The sequence below is a fragment of the Eretmochelys imbricata genome, chromosome 2 (assembly GCF_965152235.1).
Source record: "Eretmochelys imbricata isolate rEreImb1 chromosome 2, rEreImb1.hap1, whole genome shotgun sequence".
Classification (NCBI taxonomy): domain Eukaryota; kingdom Metazoa; phylum Chordata; order Testudines; family Cheloniidae; genus Eretmochelys; species Eretmochelys imbricata.
In genome coordinates, this window is record NC_135573.1 from 48480918 (window position 1) to 48508057 (window position 27140).

The window sequence follows — 27140 nt, forward strand, 5'->3', positions numbered from 1 at the left end:
AGCTCACTTCATAAGCTCACGAAAGCTTATGCTCAAATAAATTGGTTAGTCTCTAAGGTGCCACGAGTCCTCCTTTTCTTTTTGCGAATACAGACTAACACGGCTGCTACTCTGAAACCTGTACTACTTTAACTTCTGTATTTAGACAAGGCCTTTGGAATGGACTCATTCATTAGAGATTTGACACCCTGCTCTTTAAATTAGGGAACAAGACCCCGGCCCCAGCATTTACCATTAGACATTTGTAACTTCTAATTTATTTTTTAAAAAGACACACACACTTTAAAGCCTTTTTTTAGGCATAATGAAGAATCAATTTGAAAAATAAGCCACAGACTGTTAAAAAAAATCCTTTGCTGATCACCTTTAAGAAATGTTTTAGACTAAGCTTTTTGAGAAGATAGAACAGAAAAGTAGGGTCTCTCTTAACCAGATACAGTGGTAGGAATTTCTGTAAACTGAAAATAGTGGGTATTTATATGAATTTTAACACAGTAATTGTAGCACAGGAGATGTGGGCTGTAGACTCAAACTCAGAAATCGGTTGTAGGCAGTAAAAAATAGCAAACTTTACTTAAAAATCTAATAAATTGATTTGACTTAGAAAGTTCAGCAACTATAGCCACCTTTTTATAAATTCCAGCCTTAAGTTAAAGAAAGTAGCAGGCAACTTTCTGACCTTAAGTTTAAGTATAAAATCCTGTTTTGAATTGACTTCTTTCTTCTTTATGCTTTATGGCAAAGCAGACTCATCTACTGAGTGGTTTCAGAGTAGCAGCCTGTATATTCCCCGTACATTCATGCCACTACACTCTCTTACCCTGCATCCGATGAAGTGAGCTGTAGCTCACGAAAGCTTATGCTCAAATAAATTTGTTAGTCTCTAAGGTGCCACAAGTACTCCTTTTCTTTTTTACCCTGCTCTATATCCTTAAAAAAGTAGTAGAGATTTTTTCCAAATAGTGTCACTAAACCCCTCATACTATATTCTATCACCTGAAAGCATCTAAATTCTTCACAAAGAAGTTTCTGTGAACACTCCCTCCATTCCCATATCATGTGATCAGTGGTGCCTTTACATGCGTTACATAACCCATCTTTGTGTCTATTCTGTATATATAAATTATTATTCAAACCACAGTGACCAGTTAGCAGTCTAAATATGAGTACTTCACTGATTCTTTCATAACTGGAGCAGTGCATTATCCTCTATGTTGGGACATACTTCATAGCATAGTCTTCCTCTTTTCCCCTGGGTCCATAATTCTTGCCATTCCTTTTTTTTAGTTTAATCCTTTTTAACTAAACTTTTAATTCTTGCTTACTCAACGGAATCTTTATATCAATTTCCCCATGCTCTAAAGTGGTTTTTTGCTTCTCTATCTGCCATTTCGTTGCCAGATATCCTGGCTTGTGCTGGAATCCCCGTTAGAACTACGTACATGCTTGAACATACTAATTCTGTTGTCAAAAACAATATCTCATTTATTAGATCACTCCTGCTTTCTGAGATAACTCTTTTAATTGCCAATATACTTAATAATCCAAAAAGATAACAGCTAAGGTAGCCCTTATGTCCCAGATCCAGTTTAATGTTAACATTATTCCCAGCAATTCTGCTGTCGTAATGGCTACAAAATTAGATGTTCTCTTAGATTTCTTAACTCTACTGTCAGGGATGCGAAAAGTTACAACCACTCTTCTTGTTTTTTTCCATCTTTAGATTCACCAGTACATATTCATATTCCATTTACCATTACATGAACTCAAACTTTAGCTGTCATATATAGGATGGCTTTCTTTCTCTTTATTTTATTATATAATTCTAAATCCACTTCCAGAAAGATTTTCTGAGTATAATTTAGTGTCCTACAACTATAGATTTTAATCTCTTCTAGTCCTTCCTTTTCTCTTAACTCTTTTACCCACATTTTAACACTAACATTGTATTTATGTTTCTTCCACTTATTTCCCAGCATTCCTCATATACTTGACTGACTGACTTGTAGTTGGAGAATAACTTTATAGTCCATTGGCTCCACCCCCTTTGGATTTGGTTAATAACTTTTTGCTCCTTTTTCATGTTTGTGTTGTAATTAAAAAAAATATATTTTTAGGAAACAGAAGTTCATGAAGAATAATGTCCAACAATAGGGAAAAAAGGAAGTATTTAGGAATTTCGGAAGTTGCAGTGTTTCATTCCTAGCAGAAGATTGTTCTGGGGGTGGGTATAAATGGCAGCACTCAAAACTTAGCCTGCCTGCCATGGCCTAAAATGGAGTTCATGGCCAGCAGTGTTAATGTTTTTTAGCTCCTGAGGAAACTCACCAGCAAGAGAAATACTCATCTAAAGTAAGAGTACCTATATCTTTACTTTCAAAAACATAAGGACTGGTAAAGGAAGGAAGACGATAGCTTTGTAGTGTGTACCCTACAATTAAGTTCTTCTTCTCTGTCTTAATTCAATAGGTTCTGTTACCAAACCTCTGCTTTGTTCTACCCCTGGGGTTTTCCCCTGGGTAGTGGCTTGCTCTATTGCTAATAGCAGCAGTTATGTTCAGTGTTCAAAAATAGTAAGATACCACCCTTGCCCCATGGAGTTTACAATCTAGTGCAGGGGTGGGCAAACTACGGGCCGCGGGCCAGATTGCCCCCTGTGGTGCTGCAGGCACTGCACCGCTCTCAGGAGCGGTCGGCACTACGTCCCTGCAGCCGGGAGGAGGGGCAGAGGGCTCTGTGCATTGCTCTTGCCTCTAGGCATCGCCCCCCACAGCTCCCATTGGCCGGGAGAGGGGGAGGTACCCGGAGGCGTGACAAAGGCAGTGTGCGGAGCCCTGCTTCCCCTCCCGCTCCGGGGCCACGCAGGGACGTGGTTCCGGCCACTTCCTGGAGTGGCGCCGCGTGGGGGTCAGGGCAGGCAGGCAGGCATGCAGGGAGCCTGCCCTGGCCCCGGTACACACTGCTGCCACCCTGGAGCCACTTTAGGTACACGGTGCCGGGTCAGAGTCCGAACCCCTCCTGCACCCCGCCCCCAACTCCCTGCCCTAAGCCCCCTCCCTGCACCCCTGTGCACCTCAACCCCCTGCCCTGAGCCCCTTGCTGCACCCCTCCTGCACCCCAACTCCCTGCCCTGAGCCCCCTGCCACACCCCACACCCCTCCTGCAGCCCAACCCCTGAGCCCCCTGCCGCACCCCTCCTGCACCCCAACCCCCTACCCTGATCTCCCTCCCGCAGTCTGCACCCCTCCTGCACTCCACACCCCTTCCCTGGGCCCCCTTATATACCCCGCATCCCTTTTCTGCCCCAATCCCTTGCCCTGAGCCCGTTCCTGCACACTGCACCCCCTCCCACACCCTGCACTGCCTCCCGCACCCCAACCCCCTGCCCCGGTCCTGCATACAATTTCCCCACCCAGATGTGGCCCTTGGCCCAAAAAGTTTGCCCACCCATGATCTAGTGTAAACAGGCCAAATTGTTCACACACACATAATACACTAAGTAGTACATACAAATAGTATTGTTGGTAGGCTGCCCGTGCTAGCCCTTTGCAACACAGGGTATGTTTAGATTTGGAATAAAACTTTATGCACAGTTCTGGGTATCTCCTGTCTATCCCTTCCCCACTTTCACCTTTCCCTGTCACATAGACATCTGCCGCACTCTGGAGAGTAGATACAGCCAAAGTATAGCCCATGTGTGGCCTTTAAAAGTGATGTTTAATGAACTCTTAAAAGGTAGGCTTGTGACATTTTGTTTTCATATGATGTATAAAAAGAACCTGAATACCACTTCTTTTTTCCTATGTGTTTTTGAGACTCTGTGTAGCTGGTGAAGTTAGGTGTGCATGTAAGTGTTTTGCAAGCTGGGAGCCTTACATGTAAAACAAACTAAAAAAAATTCAGGAGTTCATTATGCTTCATACCAATGTAAAAAATTGAATATCCCTCATTTTTCCCCCTTTGAAGGTCATCTTTAATTTTTATATTGTTCTGTGACCTACAGAGACTACCAGTTCCAGCATGCAATGCTCCCAGCTGATGGAATGGAGATGAAACACTGTGTGCTGTTGCCTGTAGTCTGAGCTGCTTGTGTTTCCTAATTAAAAATGAGAGCAGCTGTAATCTGCTTCATGCAGCTCTCTTGGATGTGAACCTTGAAAACTATTGCTAGGTGAAGCTCTGGTTTTGATCTGCAGGTTCAGTTTTGATTTGCAAGTGTTTTTAAAGTTTCAGTTTGAGTTTGGGGGTTGAACATACACAAAAATCTAATGCTAAACTCAAATAAGTTGTACATATTTAGACATGTAACCATAAATGTACAGCTGTCTCTCAGTTTTATTTGAAATACAACTCAGAAATATAGGTGGATAGGAAAATATATATAACAAAAGTGGCCTCTAGTATACATTATTGACCTTCAAAAGCTTATTTAACCCTATCCAACAAGCTCTGGTTTTGTGTATTAGATTTTTGTACAAAGCTCTATAGCAGTGTTTCCCAAACTTGGGACGCCGCTTGGTCAGGGAAAGCCCCTGGTGGGCCCGGCCAGTTTATCTACCTGCCGCATCCACAGGTTCGGCCGATTGTGGCTCCCACTGGCCATGGTTCGCTGTGCTCGACCAATGGGGTCTGCGGGAAGTGGCGCGGGCCGAGGGATGTACTGGCCGCCGCTTCCCGCACCCCCCATTGGCCGGGCACAGCGAACCGCGGCCAGTGGGAGCCGTGATCAGCCGAACCTGCGGACGCAGTAGGTAAACAAACCGGCTGGGCCCGCCAGGGGCTTTCCCTGAACAAGCGGTTTCCCAAGTTTGAGGAACACTGCTCTAAAGGCTTGACAGCCTTGAGGAATTCAAAGTCAAACAAGGAACATACAAAATAGGTACTTAATGTGCTGCTTTTCTTATGGGTTCATAGCGCTCTCCTTGATTGCCGATGGTTGAACAAAATTAGATTATTGAACATTTTTCTGTATCCTTCCAAAAAACTATAATAGCATTCTGCTTTCACACTCAAGGATAACGTATCAAGAGCACAGAGAGAAGAAATGAGATTACCACATTGAAACGACCACCCAGAAGTCCATGGTCCAGGCCCTCTTCCCCATCAGCAAAGCAATTGATATTTTCTGCCCCTAGGCAATTTTGAAATGTCTCTAGAATGGGCATTGTGTGACTGTTGCTTGGAACAGAACCGCCCCTTTTCACTTCAGTGAACAATTCAACTCTTCTCTGCATATAGTGATCACCAAGATGAGGGAGTGCTCACATTCTTTTAGCCCAGATTGTGCTATTGATCAGAAACTCTGTTACGGAAATGTCTTCTAGAATTTAATAGAGATTAAACCAGTAGGAGTCTACAGAAATTACTGTAGAAACCTATAGAATTTAATAAAGAATAAAATCCAGTTTCTTAAATTTTTGAACCGTCCCATATAATACTGTGGTAAAGCTATTATCTTCTCATTCTATAGGATGTTTCAAAAATTCTGTACAAGGGATCTCATCTATCCAATTCTGTAGGACTCTTCCAGAAAGAAGAAGCATGACTGCTGAACCTTCTTATTGTGTGCTGTTGTTAATATCAGCAGGCCAAATCTTTCAATATTTAATCAAACAAAATGCAAGCTAAATACATTTCACCTGATTTGAGGATTGCAGAATTAAGACAAGTATGTGTTATGTTTGGTTTTTGGTTGGGATTTAGGGTCCAGTATAATGAAGTTTTAAGTGCAACTGTCTGTTTGTTGGTTATGTCATGCTGACCTCTTTTTCTAGCTGTGTGAAATTTAATTATAAAAAGCAGAGTTTAACAAAGTTAAAGTGAAGATTTCTCCAGCCAACTTCTATAAAGGTTCATTTCCAGCAGGGGCTTGTTACTCAGAGCTCATAGAATATAAAAGATACAACACCCAGTTCAGTCATTTTGTCTATTCATTGCTTTTCCGCCACCTCATCACATTGCAGACTCATCTGATTTGTTTTGTGCAGTATTGCTTCTTCGGCCTTTTTGCACATACACTTTTCCAAATAGCTCCCTCCCATTGAAAATCTGAGCTTCAGATAATTCTTCCTCAGACATATTGTCCTGCATTTTTCCAGGAAGATGTATATTTGTTGGGTTTTGGCTATATTTCTAAACTCCCCATCAGAGCTTGTTTATTCCCCTCCGCCCCCATCTTCACTATTGATTGTAACACCTTTCAATATTGTATCTGAATTTCATTAACTTGCTATTTATCTCTTCCAGATTTAACAACTATGGTAGCTGAAATCAGACCTATAGAAGTATATACAAGTGCATTACAAATCAGAATGTCTTCTAATGTCTTCTTTCTTACATTAGAAATAAATGGTAGCTTTTTGGTTGCGTGCATTTTTGTGTGTGTTAGTTGAAGTGGAATCCCCCCTCAATCCTCCTCCTATCGGATAAAATGTAAAATGTTACAAGTTTTACAGTGGTTAGGCAGCTGGTGTACTGTGACTTCTGCATATTACACTAATCCATACTGTTTCATTGTTTGTTACTTTGGGTTTCCCCTCTGCCATCTGTTTAGTGTACCCACCTGTGTGGATCATCCTATGGCTGGACATTAGGTCGTTCAGACAGGGACCATGTTTTTGTTATGCATGCTTTGCCTAGCACAATGATGCCCTTAATTCTTGATTTGGGCTTCTAGGCACCACTGTAATTTAAACAATAGTAAATGCCCAAGGGTATTCCCTGATATTATGTTGTGACCTAGTGAGAATTTGTAACCTAGTGAGTCAAAGTGCATAACTATGATTACATTTTGTGGAGAAATGCATTTGTCACAAACAATGAAGATCTGATTGTGCCCTATAGAAATCAATGAGATTGCCTTAATCTGGTTTTGCCTGGAGTTGTTTGGTTATATTTGTTGTGGGATAATGGTTTCCCATGCTAAAAGTTTGGAAACGAAGGGAGAAACAGCTTCCTTACATGCTTTCCCTCCTTCTCTTCTCTCCCCACCCCACCTTAAAAACCGCAACCTGCTTAATTGGGAATATATATGTTTAGGTGGAGGGTGGGTAAGTGAATGAGAATTGAATTTTATTCATATGTTTACATAAAACCTATGGTCTCTTTTCTTCAAATCTCTCTCCCCCAAATGCTGTCATGCTTAGAGAATACACCAAATTCAAATCCACTGAGTGTTGCAGTCTTTCAGATTTGCTGTTCATGGTGGGTGTACTAATGAAGCAGCAATGAGTTTGCAAGTTTTTTTTGTTTTTTTTTCCCCATGTAAGGCTGGGGGGATTGTGTGCCAGATCTTGAAACAATGTGAAAATGCTTGTGGTTTATGCTTTAGAGGTAGGAGTTTGAGCTGATAGGATATCTGTTGACAGCAGTAGAAATAAAACTTTATTTTTGTCAAACTAAATCGTGCACAAACCAGTCCATATTCATTAAAGTGAGAGACGGTACAAACATATTTGATTGCTTTTAAATACAGTAGTCCAAGGACCTTTCTAAATTCAACAGATAGGTCCTTTTACATGACTGTATTTGAAATGCAGACAAAGTCTAACTGAATCTTCTTCCAATAACTTGTTTTCACACTTAAAGTAGCATGGATCAGCTCTCCTTTGGAACTCTGGGAGGTAGACAGTAAAAGCTTAGTACATTCATTTTCTGTCCTAATTCTTGATGATGCTACTTAATGTAGTTCTCACTCTCCTTTTGCTTCTGCTCTTAGTAAGGAATACTCATTTGTTGGTGAGCCTGGTCAGCCTCTCTCCAAAGGCAAAGAGGTTCCTATAAATACACTTACAACAGTTATTCCAGGACAAAAATTGTTTCTCTCCTCTCATCTGCACCCTGCCGCCCCGTGTTTTCTGATTGGAGCACTAATTACTGGGAGATAAAATTGCCATAGCAAAGAGAGTTCATATCTTTAATAAGTCGTGAATGTAGGCTGAAAAAGGCCGTTATAATAGTGATGGCACTTTAGGTGACACTGCAGTTTAAAAAAAAAAGAAAAAAAAAAAGACACCAAAGGCTCCAATCGGTGAATCACAGTCCTGTTGTTCTGTGCTAGGTTATCTGTCCTTTAACCTACCTTAAGTTGTTTTGGCAATGCAATGCAGCTGAAAACACAGCAGATCTAACCAGCGAAGATTTTTGCAGTACAGGAGCATTCTCCAGATGGCATGGAGGTTGGAAGTCACTCTATGCTACCTCTCACCTTCTGTTCCTTGAGCACGGGGGTATTCTTGGGAGCAAAAGTTAGAGCATCTCTCCTCTCTGGTGATCCTGGTTGCTGGAATGGCCCCTTGGGTCTATGGGCTGCTGAGTATACATTAGAGTAGCCCAGAATTGGAGAGCTGCAAAAAGGTCAAAGTTACTTTTGCCTCCTTCTTTTCGTGGTCCTGTACTGAACAGAAGATCTGGTCCCTTAACTTTTGTATTTTGACTTTTGAATGTTTAAAATAGTTATCTTAACATTACAGTAATGCATATGTTGTATTAAATATCCTAATGTTAGGTCACTGTAAAAAGGCTGAGGGCCAGCTCTGCTTTGAATACTGAACACATACACACTAGATTAATGTTCAAAACTCACACCAGGATTTCCCTTTATGCTTAAGAACAATAAGTATAAATCTTAGTGCGTGCTTACTTCTGAGGTGGCTGTTTACAGGGTTTTTCACTGTATGACTTCCTTTCCTAACCCCTAGCCCCTCTCTTGCATTAATAACTCTTCACTTCTTTTCCTTCTGAATTGGAGCTCATGAGACCAACTTAATGTAGCTGCCAGATGAACCAGTAAAATAAACTTTTAGCTCTCTGCAGGGTCCTTCAAGATCTTGATAGCCTATTACAGGCCTTATTCATCAAAAATGAAGAAGGTCATGTCATTTTGTCAAAGTGTGGATTATGCATTTTTATGTATAATTTAAATATATATGTAATTCTTAAAATTTATAAGTTTAACTAATACCCTTCTTTGCCAATACAGAGTAATCTTGGTGAAAAGATCTTGCTATGTTAATACCAAAAGGGATTAGAGAATGTTTGACTCAGGAATCAGAGTGCAACTTTTGACTTGTTAATTATTGTGTCCTGTTTACTAGTAATCTTGGGAAGATATTGTATAAATGTTTTAGTGAAGGTCACTATTAACTTTATATATGCTTGTAAAGTATATGTAAAGTTTAAATCTTATGTTATAGGTTTTAAAATATTTTATTAGGCAAAATAGACAACCTTAGGAAAATGTTTTGTTATTTTTATTAGTGAAAATAGAACTTTCTTGCTGTGACTTCCACAGAAGCACTGCTCATATATATTTTTCCTCAACTATACAATCTTATGGGTATTCTCTGTTAGATCATGATATTTTCAATCAGGTTTACTTGGAACAATATTTGAACATTCATTAAATCTTTTAGTGTGCTGATACCATTTTTAAAATTTGCCTTCCAAAATTTCTGTTTTAGGTTTAAAATATGTAAGATTCACAATCAGTGCATACCTGCATATATAAATGAGACATAACATTTGAAATAGAGCTGCTCTTCTCTCTCCTGTCTTCTCCCTTCTTCTACTATATATCACTTAGGGTTGTGCCTTCCTCACTAGTATGGTGATGACATCATAATTAAATCAGCTATCTGCTCTTCTGTCTACCATATGGATTATAATGAGGGAATATTGTCTAGAGGTTAAAGTCCACAACTAGTGGTCAGAAAATCTGAGCTCTATGGTTCTTTCACTGACTTGATGTGATACTTTAGACAAGTGACTTTGCCAAATTTTCAAAAACCTTGCACAAGAGTAAATGTAAATGTATTTTAGGGACACAAATAGCAGGTTATCTTGAATGAGGTGGTGGTTGTTTTTTTTTAAGGTGAGGTTAGTCATGCACACAGAGTGTGTGTGCATGCCCTCAGGGGACCTCTCCATTGGCTCGCCACGAAGCATGGAGTGAGTCACTGAGCTGCAATGGTGCAAGTACGGCGGTACAGTCCAGTACGCCGTAGCAGTAAGATATTTATAGCCAGTACGCTGTACTGGAAAAAACACAGGAGGAGCAGAACATGTGGCTGCCAGTAGCTCCTCTGGCGTACCTGTACTGCCCCCAGCCCTTCCACGCAGCTGCATCTCCTCTCTGGGGTCTGTACAGCAGCCCTACTGGAGGACAGGGCTGGGGGCAGTCCAGCCGCGCCGTCCTCCAGCAGGGCTGCTGTACAGACGCTAGGTAGGACTCGGGAGATGAAGCTGTGTGGAAAAGCTGGGGGCGGTACAGCCGCACCAGAGGAGCTGCTGGTGTGGGGCCGCCCAGCAGCCCACTCTTCTGCTCCTTCTGTCGCTGTGGTTCCAGAGAGTCCTGCAGTTCAGAAGCCTCCGGCACAGCGGGAGGACAGACACCCTGCCCCCAGGTAATGTGAGATGGATCATGGGAAGGGGATGGGGAGAGCGTGGGGGCCCTGGGCTGGGAGGTCACATGCTCCCCCCTTTGTGTCCCTCCCATGAGTGTATCGTACCGGTAAGAAATGAATTATGCTTTTACCACTGCTGATCTGAGTGGTGTGTACTAAGGACTTGATTATGAACCCAGCCTCAGAGATAGATCTGTACAGCTTATTTGGGGAGGGAAGATAGGAAATAAGGTAGGCAAGGTTAAGGCGAGAAGGAAGGACCACTGGGGACACCAGTGGAGTCAGCAAAGTCATTATCCACATGCCTTTTTCCTGTTACACTTTGCTCAGGGTGCTCTTGAAAGAGGGAGTAGCATTTAGCATATGGCAATGACATGAGGAAGAAGCACAACTGAGTGGTGCACAGTTTTTTTTCCAATTTTTCTCTAGAATCTAAAGGCAAGACTTACACTGGTCTTTGTGAGAAGGAGTGAATGACAATTAAACTCAAAATTAAAATGCGCTATGTTACTCCCTCCTCACCAATCCCTTCCAAATGAGAAAAAAAATCCAATTTACCCTGCCATGGCACTCCAGGAGCCAGTTGCTTACTTGAATACTATACAGGCAGGGAATTGGCTGACCCTGCAGGAGTCACTCCATGGCACCTATTCCTGTTCAAAATAAAATCTTAGATTTCTATACAGCAGGGGTCGGCAACCTTTCAGAAGTGGTGTGCCAAGTCTTCATTTATTCACTCTAATTTAAGGTTTCGCGTGCCAGTAATACATTTTAATGTTTTTAGAAGGTCTCTTTCTATAAGTCTTTAATATATAACTAAACTATTGTTGTATGTAAAGTAAATAAGGTTTTTAAAATTTTAAAAAGCTTCATTTAAATTTAAATTAAATTGCAGAGTGCCCCCTCCCTCCCTCGACCGGTGGCCAGGACCCAGGCAGTGTGAGTGCCACTGACAATCAGCTCACATGCCGCAGGTTGCCTACCCCTGCTATAGCAACACATTATTAGACATTCACAATACGTGGTCCTGGATATAATTCATATTTCATCTTTCATTGGCTTTCTTCTCAACTATTGGAAAATTAATCTCCCACATCACTAAAATAAGTGAAAGTGAATTTAGCCTATTCTGAAAATGCTGAAATGTGCCAACTTGTGTTGCATGTCTGTAATGTGGACATGCTCACTAGTGACACTACACTTTCCAATAGCATTATATTTGTCACTATGGCTCAGTGAAAATTAGGTTTGGGGTTTTTTAACTTGATTTAACAAAAGGAAAAATCCTTCACTTTGGGTAACTTTTTCCAAGACCTATCACATGGTTATTGAAAATGAGATGTCTATTTTGCCAGTGTTCAGAATTGGAAAATTATAGGCCAGTTTTGTTGCTCTCTTGACGTATAAGATTCTGATCACTAGACTTAATGTATTATAGTAAAATGAACACTATGCTTAAAAAAAGGGAAGTTAACAGAGTGTGGTAATCAACAAAAGAGAAGTGAAGGAAAAAGGCTGAAGTCAGGAAAACTAAAATCACTGCCACCCATTTCCTGTACACTTTAAAAAGCCTCAGCTTTTTCTGATGTCACATATCTGCTTTTGTCCATACCACCATGTGGTGAGAAGTCATCAGTTTTTGTAAACTGATGAAGGTCAAAAACCGGTCAATATTTGGATGGGAAACCTTCCAGAACAGCTGCAATAAGTGGTGGTTTGTTGGATGGAATGGGTGATATTCTTCTTTGAGTCAGTCCTGCAACCATGTTATAGGGCTCTGTGCTGCTGGAGGGACTGTAAAACTAGGAACCTGACCACTTGGAGTCTTTGAAGATCCCATGGCATTCTACATCAGTGTAGGGGAATTAGTCCAACTAAGTTACCCCTTTGGTTATAATCTGATATGGCTTTCTTTTTTTCTATCCTAAATTGTTGTATACCATAGTGCAGTGGTTTTCAATCTTTTTCATTTGCAAACCCCTAAAACATTTCAAATGGAGGTACCAATCCCTTTGGAAATTTTAGACATAGTCTGCAGACCATAGATTGAAAACCACTGCCATAGTGGTACTATGCCTTGTTATATAGTTTCCATGTTCCACAATGTGATGAATACAGGAAGTGAACATGTTGCTTTACCACTGTTTTCTGGGTGTTCTTTTTCTCCTTTCTCATTAACTAATTGTGTTGGGCATCTCTTAGCTGCCCCTGTGTCTGTACAGGAAGCAAACTCAGGCCCTGAACAACAACTTTACTGTTGAAATGGAATCTTCTGTTAATTAGAAATTTTCTGTAATAAGGATGAGAGACCATCTCCTAGAACATCTGGATGAAAAGGTTTCTGCTGTATATAACAGTGGACATTATTATGTGAGAAAACACTATAATGCACAAGAATAGTCTGTTCTCCTTTAATGCTGCCTTCCCAGTTACTTTAAATTCAACTTAGGTGTATTCTCAAAGGCATTAGTAACCACAATATTATAGTTATGCAGCCCATTGTAAAGCACAGATGAACAGAAGTGCTACATTTGCATCCTGAGCCAACATACCAAATTTAAAATACAAAAAACAAAACAAGTACTGTAATAAGAGGGTCAGCTATACGAGGCAGTGGACCAGAGAAAGTAATAGTAGGGGAGTGTTTCCATTGACTTCAGTGCGTACTAGATCAGTCCCTCAGTGAGGGAAAAGTAAGTGATGAAGAAACTATGACAGAATGTGGCAAAAACCAAAGCCATAGCTTCTTTGTGGCACATTTCTTTGTGAATGTAGTTAATGGAATGGACTGTTGACACTTAAAAGTGAGCTATAAGGTTTTCTAAAAAGTGTCTTTTATTGCTGTGTTAGGGTGTATAAAGATGGTGTTTCGCCGCCTTTTAATTTATTTATTTATTTATTGCTGGTCTTTAGTATTAGAAATATTAGGTTCTGGTTTTCTGTTTTTACCAAAGGACTTGTATGTTAGTTGGACTGGGATGATGATACCACAGTGAAGTGAATCTTGAGTTTATAGCTTTCTAAATAGAGTGATCATACATCCCGTTTCAGCCGGGGCAGTCCCTTTTTCAAGGCTGTCCTAATTATTTTTGGCAAAAGTGGGCTTTTCTCCCATTTGTTCCTGCCACTTGATCAGTTGGCAAGAGCAAGTGGGACAAATGCCAACTTCTGTCAAAAAAGGGGGATGCAGAAGAACATGCAGGGGGGTGAGTGGCAATGCCAGCCCCACACAGGGGGAGAGGCAGGGCTCAAGCTAGCAGTGATGTCAGCCCTAGCTTCACGCAGGAGGGCAGGCAGTGCTTGGGCGAGCAGCAACACCAGCCCTGTACAGGGAAGGGGACTCCCGGGGGCTCAGGCTAGCTACACATGGTGTCCCATTTTCCCTTTGGGAAATATCGTCACCCTATTTCTAAATCTTCAACTGGGGTTGGGATGGTTTAGACTCACCAAGAGTTATGTCCATATTTGTTCACCTGTATTTCTAAATTCACTCATCATTTGTCACTTGTTGCAGGATTTGGCCAAATACGGGATTGTTGAAAGATGCTAAATTAACTTCATGCCTTGTCATCACTTTGTGGAGACCAACTTGAAGAGTCCTTTTCTGTTTTCTTCAGGATTTCAATTGCATCTGGACAAATATATTTTTCCTATAGTTTAGTTATTCTGTTGAGAGTTAATAATATTGTTACTGGCTACCTTTGTTTTTTTAAAAAGGCTCATATTAGAATATTACCCTCAGTGTTGAGATAAGGTGCAGGGCAGAAGGGGGAGGAGAGAGAGACATTCTTTTTTACCTTCTCTCTCTGGGTCAGATCCTCAGCTGGTATAAATTGTAATAGCTCCATGTACATGTGATATTTTATACCAGCTGAGGATCTGGTCCTTGATTGTCACAAGGAATTGATCAGATGCATGTTACAGAAATGCAGTTGAATTAAGCATAAGACCTTCAGTTGCACAATTAAAAATTGTGGCCAAGCAAATGTACTGGATAGAAAAGACTTTGCTCATATTGCTTATCTTGTTGTCTCTGATCCTTGAGGTGGTCTTTCAGGGGGAGTGGGGATGGTGGTGGGGGTCTCTACTGCCCCGTGACTGGCCTTTTTTTTTTTTTTGTTAGCCCCTGGTCAGGACAGCTCTTGGCTGTGGCCTCTACTTAGGCCTAGTGGTCTGTTTAAGTCCCTTTGGGACATTTTTCTGGAGGCAGCCTGGTGCAGGAGCATTGTCCCTTCACTGTCCAAGGCATTTCTGCCTCCCTTCCTTCTCTGAGCTTTCTAATTTTACAGTTGGCCTTGTTTCCCCTATTGGTTGCAGCTGAGAGTGTCTGCCTTCATGATTGGGAGTTGTAGCAGCAGCATAGGGCTGTGGTCAGGCTGCTCACCTGTAGTCAGGAGCGGCACAGCTCCCCTCCTTCTGCTCAGTATGGGGTTTGTAGCCCCGATTACGTATCCACCCCCTCAAGGCCGAGGCCCCACCTTGGCTGGCATATACTACCTCTCTGGACAGGAAATTGGCGTTATGGTGCAACCTTCCTGCCCACCATTGTTGTATCCAAAAGGCACAAGGCTGTAGTGACAGGTACCACCTCATGATCCTTGGGTTTCTCTTCTTCATCACATTTAGCCAGACATGGGGTGCATGGTCTGTAACTAGTGTGAACTTACTTCCTAGGAGATAGAGAACCTATGGTACTATAACCCATTTGGCAGGCAACCACTCTTCTATCATAGAATACAATTTGTCCCAGGGAAAGAGTTTCTGGATGATATATATTATTGTGTGTTCTTTTCCATTGATATCTTGAGAAAGGACTGCCCCTAGCTGAACCTCTAATGCTCCGTTTGTAATATGAACTCTTTCAAAGTTCAGGCTATATAGCACTGGGTGTCTGCAGACTGTGGTCTTGAGTTCTTGGAAGGCCCTTTCACATGTGGTTGTCCATAACACCCGTCTTGAGGCAGCATCCTTAGTCAAATCTGTTAACGAGGCTGCTACAGTTGCAAAATGAGGTATGAATCTGTGGTAGTAGCCAGCTAAGCCAAGGAAGGCACGCACTTGCCTTTTGGTCATGGTAGTATTGTATCCATGTAAGGCATGAACCTTGTCCATCAAGGGGCGGACTTGTCCTCCACCAACTCTGTGTCCCAGATAACAGGCTTCTTCCTTCCCTATTGCACATTTGTAGGGTGTGCTGTTAATCCAGGTTCTATCAGTGATCAGAGGATAGCAGATACCTTGTCCATATGGCAATCCCAGTCTCTGCTGTAGATAACTATGTCATCCAAGTATGCCGCTGCATATTGGCTGTGTTGTTGGAGCACTCGGTCCATCAAATGTTCAAAGGTGGCTGCTGCGCCATGCAACCCGAAGGGCATGGACTTAAAATGGAATAAACTGAGCATCGTAGAAAAGGCTGTCTTCTCCTGAAACTGGTGTTAAAGGGCCAATACCCCATTGTCAAATCTAAAGTGGTGATCTATTGGGCTTCTCCCAGCTGGTCTAAGAGTTCACCCACTTGGGGCATGGCGTAGGCGTCAAATTTAAAACTTGTGTTTACCTTCCTGTAATCTCTGTAGAAATGTAGTGAGCCATCTGGCTTTGGGACCAGCACAATAGGACTCCTCCATTCACTCCGGGACTCTGTCACTCCGAGTTCCAGCATGGTCCTGATCTCTTTCTCGATGGCTCCCCTCAACTTGTTCTTCTCATATTACCTCAATCTCTTCCCGTATTACCTTACCAGCTTCTCTATTAATACAGTGTTGTGTTAGAAACATCTTTCCAGGTAGGGCTGAGAATACTTGTAGGCCACCAGCTGAAGTGCCTGTTCCCTTAGCTTATCATTTAATTTCTTCTCAAGGATCACCAAGCCTTCTTTCAGGCAGTCTTTACCTTGGGGTCCTAGTTCCGGTTCCTCTGGGTGTGAAAAAAGGTTTTTCCTGGCTTTTCAGGGCTTCAATAAGTTTATGTGGCAGATTTTTTTTTTTGTTCCTTTTTTCCTGGTTGTCTGAACAAGTAGTCCAGTCTCCACTTTCTTTATTACTTCATAAGGGCCTTGTCACTTGGCCATTAGCTTTGATTCCAAGCTTGGAAGAACCAACAGGACTCGGTCGCTTGGTTGAAAGACATGTATCCCTGCCCCTTAGTTATACTGTCATTGTTGTTCCAGTGCTTCCTTGAGGTTTTCTCTAGCATATGCCTCCATGGCCACCAATCTGCAATGCAATTTTAACACACACTGTGCCACATTTTCAGCTCTCAGTGTTTTGGCTTTCCCAGGTTTCCCATACCACGTCGAATATGTCCTTCGGTTGTCATTCTTATAGCAGTTTGAAGGGTGAAAAGCCAGTAGAAGCTTGGGGTGCAACTCAGAGTGAAAAGTAAGGCCAGGAATAGTTGGTCCCAGTGTCTGGGGTCCTGGGCAATGAACTTCTTGACCATTCCCTTAACGTCTGGTTGAATCTTTCTACTAGGCCATTCGTTTGAGGGTGGTACATGAATGTGTGCAGGGCCTTGGTTTTTAATAGTTCACATACTTCCTTCATCAGCCAGGATATGAAATTCATCCCCTGATCTGTCCGGACCTTTCTGGGAAACCTGAATTGTGCAAAGACTTTTAGCAGCTCATAGCTTCGCATTCATAGAATGTAATGGTATGGTCTTTGAGTACCTGGTTGCATAGTCCATAATGATGAGTATGTGCTGATGCCCTGAAGTGCTTTTTTCTAGAGGATCTATGTCAAGGTTCCTTCCCCACTCTGAACTCTAGGGCACAGATGTGGGGACCTGCATGAAAGACCCCCTAAGCTTATTCTTACCAGCTTCAGTTAAAAACTTCCCCAAGGTACAAACTTTGCCTTGTCCTTGAACTATATGCTGCCACCACCAAGCATGTTAACAAAGAACAGGGAAAGAGCCCACTTGGAGACGTCTTCCCCCAAAATATCCCCCCAAGCCCTACCCCCCCTTTCCTGGGGAAGGCTTGATAAAAATCCTCACCATTTTGTACAGGTGAACACAGACCCAAACCCTTGGATCTTAAGAACAATGAAAAAGCAATCAGGTTCTTAAAGAAGAATTTTAATTAAAGAAAAGGTAAAAGAATCACCTCTGTAAAAATCAGGATGGTAAATACCTTACAGGGTAATCAGATTCAAAACATAGAGAATCTTTCTAGGCAAAACCTTAAGTTACAAAAAGACACAAAAACAGGAGTATACCTTCCATTCAGCACAGCCAATTTTACCAGCCATTAAACAAAAGAAAATCTAACACATTTTGAGCTAGATTACTTACTAACTTAACAGAGTTTCTGAGACTGAATTCCTGATCTGTTCCCGGCAAAAGCATCACACAGACAGACAGACCCTTTGTTTCCTCCCCTCCAGCTTTGAAAGTATCTTGTCTCCTCATTGGTCATTTTGGTCAGGTACCAGCGAGGTTACCTTAGCTCCTTAACCCTTTACAGGTGAAAAGGTTTTGCCTCTGGCCAGGAGAGATTTTATAGCACTGTATACAGAAAGGTGGTTACCCTTCCCTTTATTTTTATGACAACCTGTAAGGTCAATTCCCACTCTTTCAAAGCGGGTCTCCACCAAGAGGAGAGATACTAATGAGGCCCATGGGATTCCCTTGGGGACGTCAACTGGCATTCAGGACAGGAGTTGCAGAAATTCTCAACTTACTTTTAGCCAGGAGTCTTCAAGGCTCAGGTCAGGATCCTAGACTGCATCTTTTCTTTCCCTAGATGCCCTGTGCATGGGGTCGCGTCTGCCAGGTGCAGCAAGTCACAGCGATATATGTGAGGTGCTAGCAGTTGCGTCCTTATCTCTTGTGTCTGCTTGTCTTGGTCTATGTGGTATAATAAGCCTGCCTTGAGGGCAAAGTGTGAATACTGCCAGGCATTTAGGGGGTCTACCTCTTCTTCATCCATCATGGCTGTTACCTGGGAAAGCCCACGCTGAAAATACCGAGGGCAGGGCAGAATGCAAAAAGGAGAGCAGATTCTCCCAAAACTGGTGGTTACTGCTGAAGTTAGACTCACCAACCAGTCACAAACTGTGCTCCCAATTTCCTATACTGGTTATCAGGAAGCTGAAAAAAGAAATCACATGGCTTCCTTTATTGCATTCCAGTTCTCTGATTCCCAATCAGCACATAGGTCCAGTAAAGTGATAAGTTATTAAAAACTCTGCTCACTATACAAAATGTTCTTCTGACTCCAAAGGACAAACTACATTACCAGATCAGTATTGGTTTGGCTCTTAACCAAAATACCATACTGACAACCAATCCTTTAGTATCTAAAACTAAAGGTTTATTATAAAAGAAAAGAACAATAGGGAATTGTTAAATGGTAAAGCAATCAGATACATACATAAGATTTCAGAGTCCATATATCAGATTCTTAGCAGCACTGGTGAGTTTGCTGGGTTGAAAGTCCCCCTGGAACATATTCACAGCTTGGATGGGTCATTCAGTCCTTTTTTCAATGCTTCAGTTTGTAGAGAAGTTGATCCAGAGGTAGGAAGCAGGATTGAAGACAAAATGGAGATGATGCAGCTGCCTTTTTATATCCTTTGTCAGGTGACTTATACTTCCTTTATCCCAAACACAAGGTTTGCAGCACATGGCATGGAAAAGCCTTAGAGTTCTCTGTTGACAAGCATGCCCCTACATGTTTCACTGACTCATAAAGTGTAGCCCCTGGCTTTTTTCAATGGGTTCATTGTACAGCTGATTTCCCTTGATGGGCCATCAAGCAGGCTTAATGCTGATGCGTGCCACCCAGACACACTGCACAAGTTTGAAATACAAATATACCACACATTTTTATAACTTACAATACAAAGATGATGCAAACATATAAACAAGATTATCATACTTGGTAAATCATAACATTTTCACTGATACCTTACATGGCATAACTAGGAAGATTCATTGCAACTTTATAATGTTGGTATCAATAATATCATAAAGCGTCTCACATATTCCGTACAGCATCACAATGGCTACCCGCTTGAAGGTTCAGCACATGGTCTCATAGTTCCTTTGTCCCACTTGGAACTACAAGAATACAGTTAGCTTTTCCGAATCCAATTGCAGTGGGGTCGGTGTGGATGGCCTTTTTCCAGGATCATCAGCATCATTGGTGTCAGCTCCAGCATATGTGGACCCTATTACGGCCACAGAGGGGCTCGCCTCTGCCACCTCCCTCCACTCTCTCTCCTAACTACCCATTTTTCCTTCTGAGATTTTCTTTCCTCTGGTCAGGAGGTAGAAAGGTCAGGATCCTTTAAAGGGGAATAGGATGCTTAACACTTCTTCTGGGGTGTCTTCCTTGAGTTCCAGGGCTAGGGGAAGCTTCTGAAAGAGCTCGGGGAAATATGGGCAGTCTCAACCTAATATAATGGGGTACGAGTAGGTCTGTAGAGACGCATACCTTCATCTGGTCTTGGTGCCCATCACACTCAGTCTTATTGTCCTGGTGGGATACCATAAAACATCACCATGGATACATTTAATAGGGCTTTTTCGCTTCTCAGGTTTCCTTGTCACCCCAGCTATCCATTCTCAGACGAATGTCTGGTCACACCCCGAGTCTACAAGTGCTGGAGTCTGTTGGCCCTCTGCTTCAACTGGGATTGTGAGTTTCTCTGAACTTTTCATGCAGGCCCTATTCTTGCCAGTCCAGACCTGCCTGAAGTTAGACTCCATGTAGGGCAGTCTCGAAATAGGTGCCCCTGTGGTCCACAGGAGCAACAAGTTATCACTTCTGCCTCTTGTTTTCTAGTGGCTCTGTCACCTTCTTTCTGGGTTTCGGTGGGTCCTTGCACCTGTGCAGGTATGGGACAAGGAGTTGGCAGGGTATTTAAGGGTGCGGGTTTCTTGTCACAGGGGAATCTTACCCTGAGGTGCACCCCTGTCTCTTTTGCTACCCGTTGACCAACCAGTTGCCTGGGCTTTCCTGGGATTTATCCAAGAGGGACCACCACTTTTGGATCCCTGGCCCATCTCCATCCCTGGTGTATCTAGAGCTGTCATTTGCTCCATGGCAGGTCCTCTAATGGCTTAAGTAACCATATGGTCTTCCATGAGGCCGGTGGCCTCAGCTAGAGTGACCGACTGGTGCCTACAAGCCTAATCTTGGCATCGGGCGGAAGGATCTGTATGAATTGTTTTAGGACCGCGAGTTCGGCTATCTGGGGTCCCATGTGGGTTTCTGGTTTTAAGCAATGCCAATAGAAATCCTTAACCCTTTGAGCGACTGTCCGAGGTCGTGCCTTGCGGGGGTAGCTTTCACTGCTAAAACACTGGCAGTAGGCTTCTTTGTCTAGGCCTAGCCTGTTTAATGTGGCTCCCTTCACCTGATTGTAATCTTGGGCTGCTGTGTTGTCGAGTTCCTGGTATGCAGTTTGGGCATCCCTGATGAGTGGGGTGGCAAGGCAAATCACCCACTGAGCCTGGGGCCAGTGTGAAGCTGTGGCCACCCTCTCAAAGGTTATCAGGAATGATTCTGGGTCATTGTTGTCATCTTAGGGATACTCAGGGCTGGAGCACTTCCCTGATTAACGATGACACATTTCCCATAATAGCGGGACTCTGAGGGGTAGTGACTGGTACTAGCCCTGCAACCTGTTGTAACGACTTGCTGATGGGCTGCCATCTGCTCAAACAGCTGTTGTTGCCTCTGTTGTTGGGTTTGTGACTCTGCCAACCATTCCAGTATCTGATTCATCTCCATAGTCATCTGGCATATACAGGAGAAGAAAGAATGAATTTTAAAAAATTATTTTTCTTTCCTTCTCTGCAGGGACAGTCCAGAGCACAAACCCTACTTCTAGTACCACGTTGTCACGGGTTCTTGAGGTTGTCTTTCAGGGGATCTCTACCACCCCCTGACTGGCTATCTTTGGTTAGCCCCTGGTCAGGACAGCTTTTGGTCCCTGGCCTCTAATTAGGTCTGGTGATCTGTTTCAATCTCTTTGGGCCATGCTTCTGGAGACAGCCTGGTGCAGGGACATTTCCCCTTTGCAGTCCTAGGCCTTCCTACCTTCCTTCTCTGAGTGCTCTCCTTTTATAGCAGACCTTTCCCCTATTTGTTGCAGCTGAGGGTTTCTGCCTTCATGATTGGCAACTGGGTGGAGATATGCTCAGGCTGCTTGCCTATAGGCAGGAGAGTCTCCCCTCCCCCTTCTGCCTCTGCTAATTATGGGGTTTGTAGACCCCCACTACCCTGTCAAAATCATCCTTATGCTATCTAGTGCTTGTCCTATGCATATTTGTATGCAACTGCTGATAAGGAGTGTTTTTTTTTTAGGGATGGTCAACTTATTTGAAACAAAGAGGATAGTATACAGAAATAAAAAGTTGGACAATTCTAAGTAGGAATATTCAGAGTAGCAATAGGCTATGGCATTTAATTTTTCAGGCTTCATGACCGCTTTCAGGATTTGTGTATATATACCTTTTCTTTGATTCCATGCAGACAGACTGTTTTCTTCCAATGGTATGAGATCATTGTCTCCTTTCTGAATAATATCTGACTTTGCCAGAATAACAGTTTTGTCAGTTTGCTCTTTCTAAGGCTTTTGCCTCTCCAAATGCTATCTTAATAGTACAACAGGCTTTATTCATTGATTTTTAGAGAAAGATATGGAATATGAATTGGTATTCTTTTGAAGCTTTGATCTTCAGAGAGGTTTTCCCCCCACTTTCACGCATTGTACTTGGTAGATGCACAGATTCAGGTTATTTGAAAGGATTTTTAACATTTTTTCATCTTCTTACACACAAGGATCATTTTCCCCTAATACTTTGAGAAAATATGGATAACTAGGCACTGTTGGTCATATATTTGGGTAATGTCACTGGATTCAAACTTTTGGAAAGAGGGATTTGACTAGGTTTCTCATAGTTTTCTTAGATGCATAGTCTTGTGATTAAGTCATTGGACTGAAAGAAATCTGTGTTCAGTTCTTAGCTCTGTTTTTTTTCTGCTGTAACCTTGTGCATGTCATTTAATCTCTCTATGCCTTGATTCTCCAGCTGTAAAATATATATTATAATTCCTTCCTCTCTCCCTTTCTTGTTTATTTAGCCTGTAAGCTCTTTGGGGCAAAGATTATCTCTTACTTTGCAAATGCACAGTACCTTACACAGTGGGGCACTGATCTCAGATGAGGGCTGTAGACACTACTGTAATACAGATAAGTAGACTGTGCTATACCTACCTCTCCTATTTTGCAAGTAGAGACAGAGAGTAGAAGAGGTTTCACAGGTGTGTGTGGGTGTTAGGGATGTAAAATATTAAACGGTCAAATGGTTAACTGGTAAGCATCAGTCTTACCAGTTAACGCACCTTAACCATTAACCCTCAGCTCCGGGCATGGCCGGACCAGCCCTGGGATGGCCCGCCAACCCCAACCCCAGGCCAGCCGGAGCAGCCCCAGCCCCTCTCCCTTTAATCGGTTAGCCCGTTAAACTATATAATTTTTAACTATATAACTTTATAACTTTTTAACTATATAACTATATAACTTTTTAAACAATATTTACATCCCTAGTGGGTGTGTGTATTTTAAACATCTCCTCATTAACCACTTGTAGTTCTAATCAAGTATCACTTTGTAGGTGTTTTGTCTGTAGTATTGAGCCCATATTATCAATGGATAATTTGTGCCGGGAGGGGGAGGGGGGCACAAAAGTAGAAAAAGACAAACTTCAGTTGCTCAAATCTGTTAGAGGGAGGAAAGCTGAGCCAACTTCATCCTCTCTCAGCATCCCACCCCTTGTCTACACTACAAAATTAAATCGACTTAAGTTATGCTGACCTACAGTCACCACAGTAATGAAATCGGCTCTTCCTGTCCACACTATGCTCCTTCTATCAGCAGTATTCATCCTCACCAGGAGGGGTTACAGTAACTTAAGTGGGACATTGTGGGCCACTGACAGCCAGAGCCCCACCACCCCAGGGCTGACAGCCCAAGTTGTCAATCTCGTGCAAGGCAGCAGGACTCAGGCTGTCAAAGCCAGGAATGGGTGATGTAAGCAATGCAGTGTCTACACGGACACTGCATCAACCTAACTACATTGACTTAAGAGCTACACCTCTTGCGGAGGTAGAGTTATTAGGTCAGCATAGCAGGCAATTTAAATCGGCGGGAGGAACATTGTGTAAAGGCTTACACAGTTAGGATGACGTAAGCTGCCTAACATCCACCAAACCCTGTAATGTAGACCAGGCCCCAGACTCCATCTTGCGATTATCCTATTACCTATGTGAAATCAGCACATGGATGAAGAGGAGTGAAGTTTTGGAATAGCCTTCCAAGGGAAGCAGTGGGGTCAAAAGATCTATCTGGCTTTAAGATTAAACTCGATAAGTTTATGGAGGAGATGGTATGATGGGATAACATGGTTTTGGTAATTAAATATTCATGGTAAATAGGCCCAATGGCCTGTGATGGGATATTAGATGGGGTGGGATCTAAGTTACCCAGGAAAGAATTTTCTGTAGTATCTGGCTGATGAATCTTGCCCATATGCTCAGGGTTTAGCTGATCGCCATGTTTGGGGTCGGGAAGGAATTTTCCTCCAGGGCAGATTGGAAGAGGCCCTGGAGGTTTTTCGCCTTCCTCTGTAGCATGGGGCACGGGTCACTTGCTGGAGGATTCTCTGCTCCTTGAAGTCTTTAAACCACGATTTGAGGACTTCAATAGCACAGACATAGGTGAGAGGTTTTTTGCAGGAATGGTGGGTGAAATTCTGTGGCCTGCGTTGTGCAGGAGGTCAGACTAGATGGTCATAATGGTCCCTTCTGACCTAAATATCTATGAATCTATGAATAGGCTGAAATGGAACTGTACGGGGTGCTCATGATAAGTGTCTAGTGCAGTGGAGCCCAGACTTTTCCTATTGAGCACCCCTTACCAGTAATGGAATCTGTCCACACCCAGTGGGCTCAGCAAAGGAATTTGGGCTGAAGATAGAGCTGTGGGAAGAACTGGGGATGGGTGAGGTGCTGGAGCTAAAGGCAGAGTTGACCTGGGGCCGGAGAGGGAATGAGGGCAGAGCTGGCCTGGGGGCGAGTGCAGCTGGAGCTGGACTGGGGGCGGAACAGGATGGGTGAAGCTCCCTCCCTGCCCCTCATGGGGCCTGGCCTGGGCCCCACTCTGAACATTCCTCTGCACCTCCCTAGGGGAGTGCACCCCACAGTTTGAGGACCACTAGTGTAGTAAATCAATTTTTGTATGGATACTGTAACTTTAAGATTCTTGCCCCTCCTTCTGGGACCACCTTTCTTAGGATGTGCAGCCAGAGGTGGGACTGAGAGCAGGAGCAACAGCTCAGAGAACATCTCTTGTTTAGAACATTTTCTGGGCTGTCTGGCAATAACCTCAAGCTGAGACTATTGCACTGAGCTGCCTTTGTACAATTTAAGTGTCTTTCTTCTCATAAGATGAGGTTCACTGACCATTCTGGTGTCCGAGAACCTCAGAAGTTTGGGGCAAACTTTATCGACCCCTGGGGCTCAAGTATGTAATGTTCTAGCTTTGTGTGAGAACAGGTGATGATGCCTTTAATGGATGGCCCACAGAAAGAACATCGGCCCACTACTAACAATTTAAAGGAGTCTTCCTTCACCTCAAGTGTTAGAGACTTGTTAAGGAGTTGAAGTCCTAGCTCTCTGTATGGTGATTGCTATAATAACCTTCAATAGCATATGGATTCATTATGAGGGGAAGGCATTTAAGGAACTAGCAAGCACCAGACCATATCCACCATGAGGGAGTTCACCTGCAGATCATCCAATTTGCTTGCAGCCTACTTGTGAATACTATAGATCCAATTAATAATATCCACTGGGAAGGCATTCTTCCTCTTGCAGCTGGCCAGCAGTCTGCACCTACATACTGAACCATGGTAATCTCTGCAGTAATTAAGCCTGAAGATCACAAAAGCAGTGTCCCATACCCACAAATGCATATTCAATCCTTGAAAATGGTCCAAAGTGCAGCAATTTGCCTGCTAAGCAACATTGAGAGGAAAAAAATATATCACTTATTCTCTGTGATCTGGTTCTAGGTCATGGTATTAATATTCAAAGCTCTTCATGTGCTGGTTCCAACCAACTTTAAGAACTAGTTTTCTCTGAGCTGGCTTCAGTAATAGTGGAGCTGCCTAAAATAAGGATAAGACTTAACAGGTAAAGGGAGAGCTCTTCCAGTGTCCACCTATCTTCAGTAAAATACTTGATTTTGTTTTATTGTGAAGCACTTGGCATTTATTAACATTCAGTCCAAGTATAAATGAGCAAGAATCTCTCTGATTGGAAAGCCAGACTGCAAGGTTTTCTGATCAGTTGGTATAAAGGTTACTCCTGTTTAATTACATATTTACTTATATAAACACAAAATATGGCTTCAGCCTTAACCTACAGTATCAAGTCCTGAGAGCTCAAGGCACACCATTAAGTCCAACTGGGTAAGAAATCCATTTGTCATTATTTGATATCTAGGTATGGTCTACACACCACAGGAGAATAAGCTATACCAGTGTAAGCAAATTAATACTGGTACTATTGCTCGCACTAAGGTATGTAGTGGAAAACATCGTTAAAAAGTAACACCCCTAACTGACATAGCTATATTAGTACAAAAACTATGTGGACAAGGCCTAGATATCAGATCATGACAAATGAATTTCTTACCCTGTTGTACTTCACGTTATGCCTAAAGGTTCCCAGATGGCTGGAGATGGGACACTAGATGGGGAGGGCTCTGAGTTACTTTGGAGAATTCTTTCCCAGGTATCTGGCTGGTGGGTCTTGCCCACATGCTCAGGATCTAACTGATTGTCATATTTGGGGTTGGGAAGGAATTTTCCCCCAGGTCGAATTGGCAGAGACCCTTGGTGTTTTTCGCCTTCCTCTGCAGCATGGGGCATGGGTCACTTACAGGTTTAAACTAGTGTAAACAATTAATTCTCTGTAACTTGAAGTCTTTAAACCATGATTTGAGTCCTTCAGTAACTCAGCCAGAGGTTGGGTTCTATTTCAGGAGTGGGTGGGTGAGGTTCTGTGGCTGACACTAGGGTTGCCAACTGTCTAATCACAACAAGGAGTCCGGTGGCACTTTAAAGACTAACAGATTTATTTGGGCATAAGCTTTTGTGGGTAAAAAAACACTTCTACAGATGCATGGAGTGAAAATTACAGATGCAGGCATTATATACTGATGCATGTAGAGAAGGGAGTTACCTGTGAGGCAACTTGTCTCCACTTGTGTGGTAACTCCTTTCTCTTCATGCGTCAGTATATAATGCCTGCATCTGTAATTTTCACTCCATGCATCTGAAGAAGTGTTTTTTTACCCACGAAAGCTTATACCCAAATAAATCTGTTAGTCTTTAAGGTGCCACCGGACTCCTCGTTGTTTTTGCAAAAAAAACCAGGAGTACTTGTGGCACCTTAGAGACTAACAAATTTATTAGAGCATAAGCTTTCGTGGGCTACATCAGATGCATTGAATGGAACATATAGTAAGAAAATATATACACATACAGAGAAGGTGGAATTTGCCATACAAACTCTTACAGTTTTTTTTGCGGATACAGACTAACACGGTTGCTACTCTGAAACTTCTTCTTTTTGTGGATACAGACTAACACGGCTACCCCTGATACTTGTCTAATCATACAAACCCAAACACCCGTGCCCCTTCCCCGAGC

At 42.7% G+C, this 27140-nt stretch overlaps 1 long non-coding RNA gene across 1 annotated transcript in view; it reads left to right on the plus strand.

Moving 5' to 3' along the window:
• Positions 1–27140, plus strand: part of LOC144261008 (uncharacterized) — a 34689-nt gene that overhangs the window by 1012 nt on the left and 6537 nt on the right. The window lies entirely within an intron of this gene.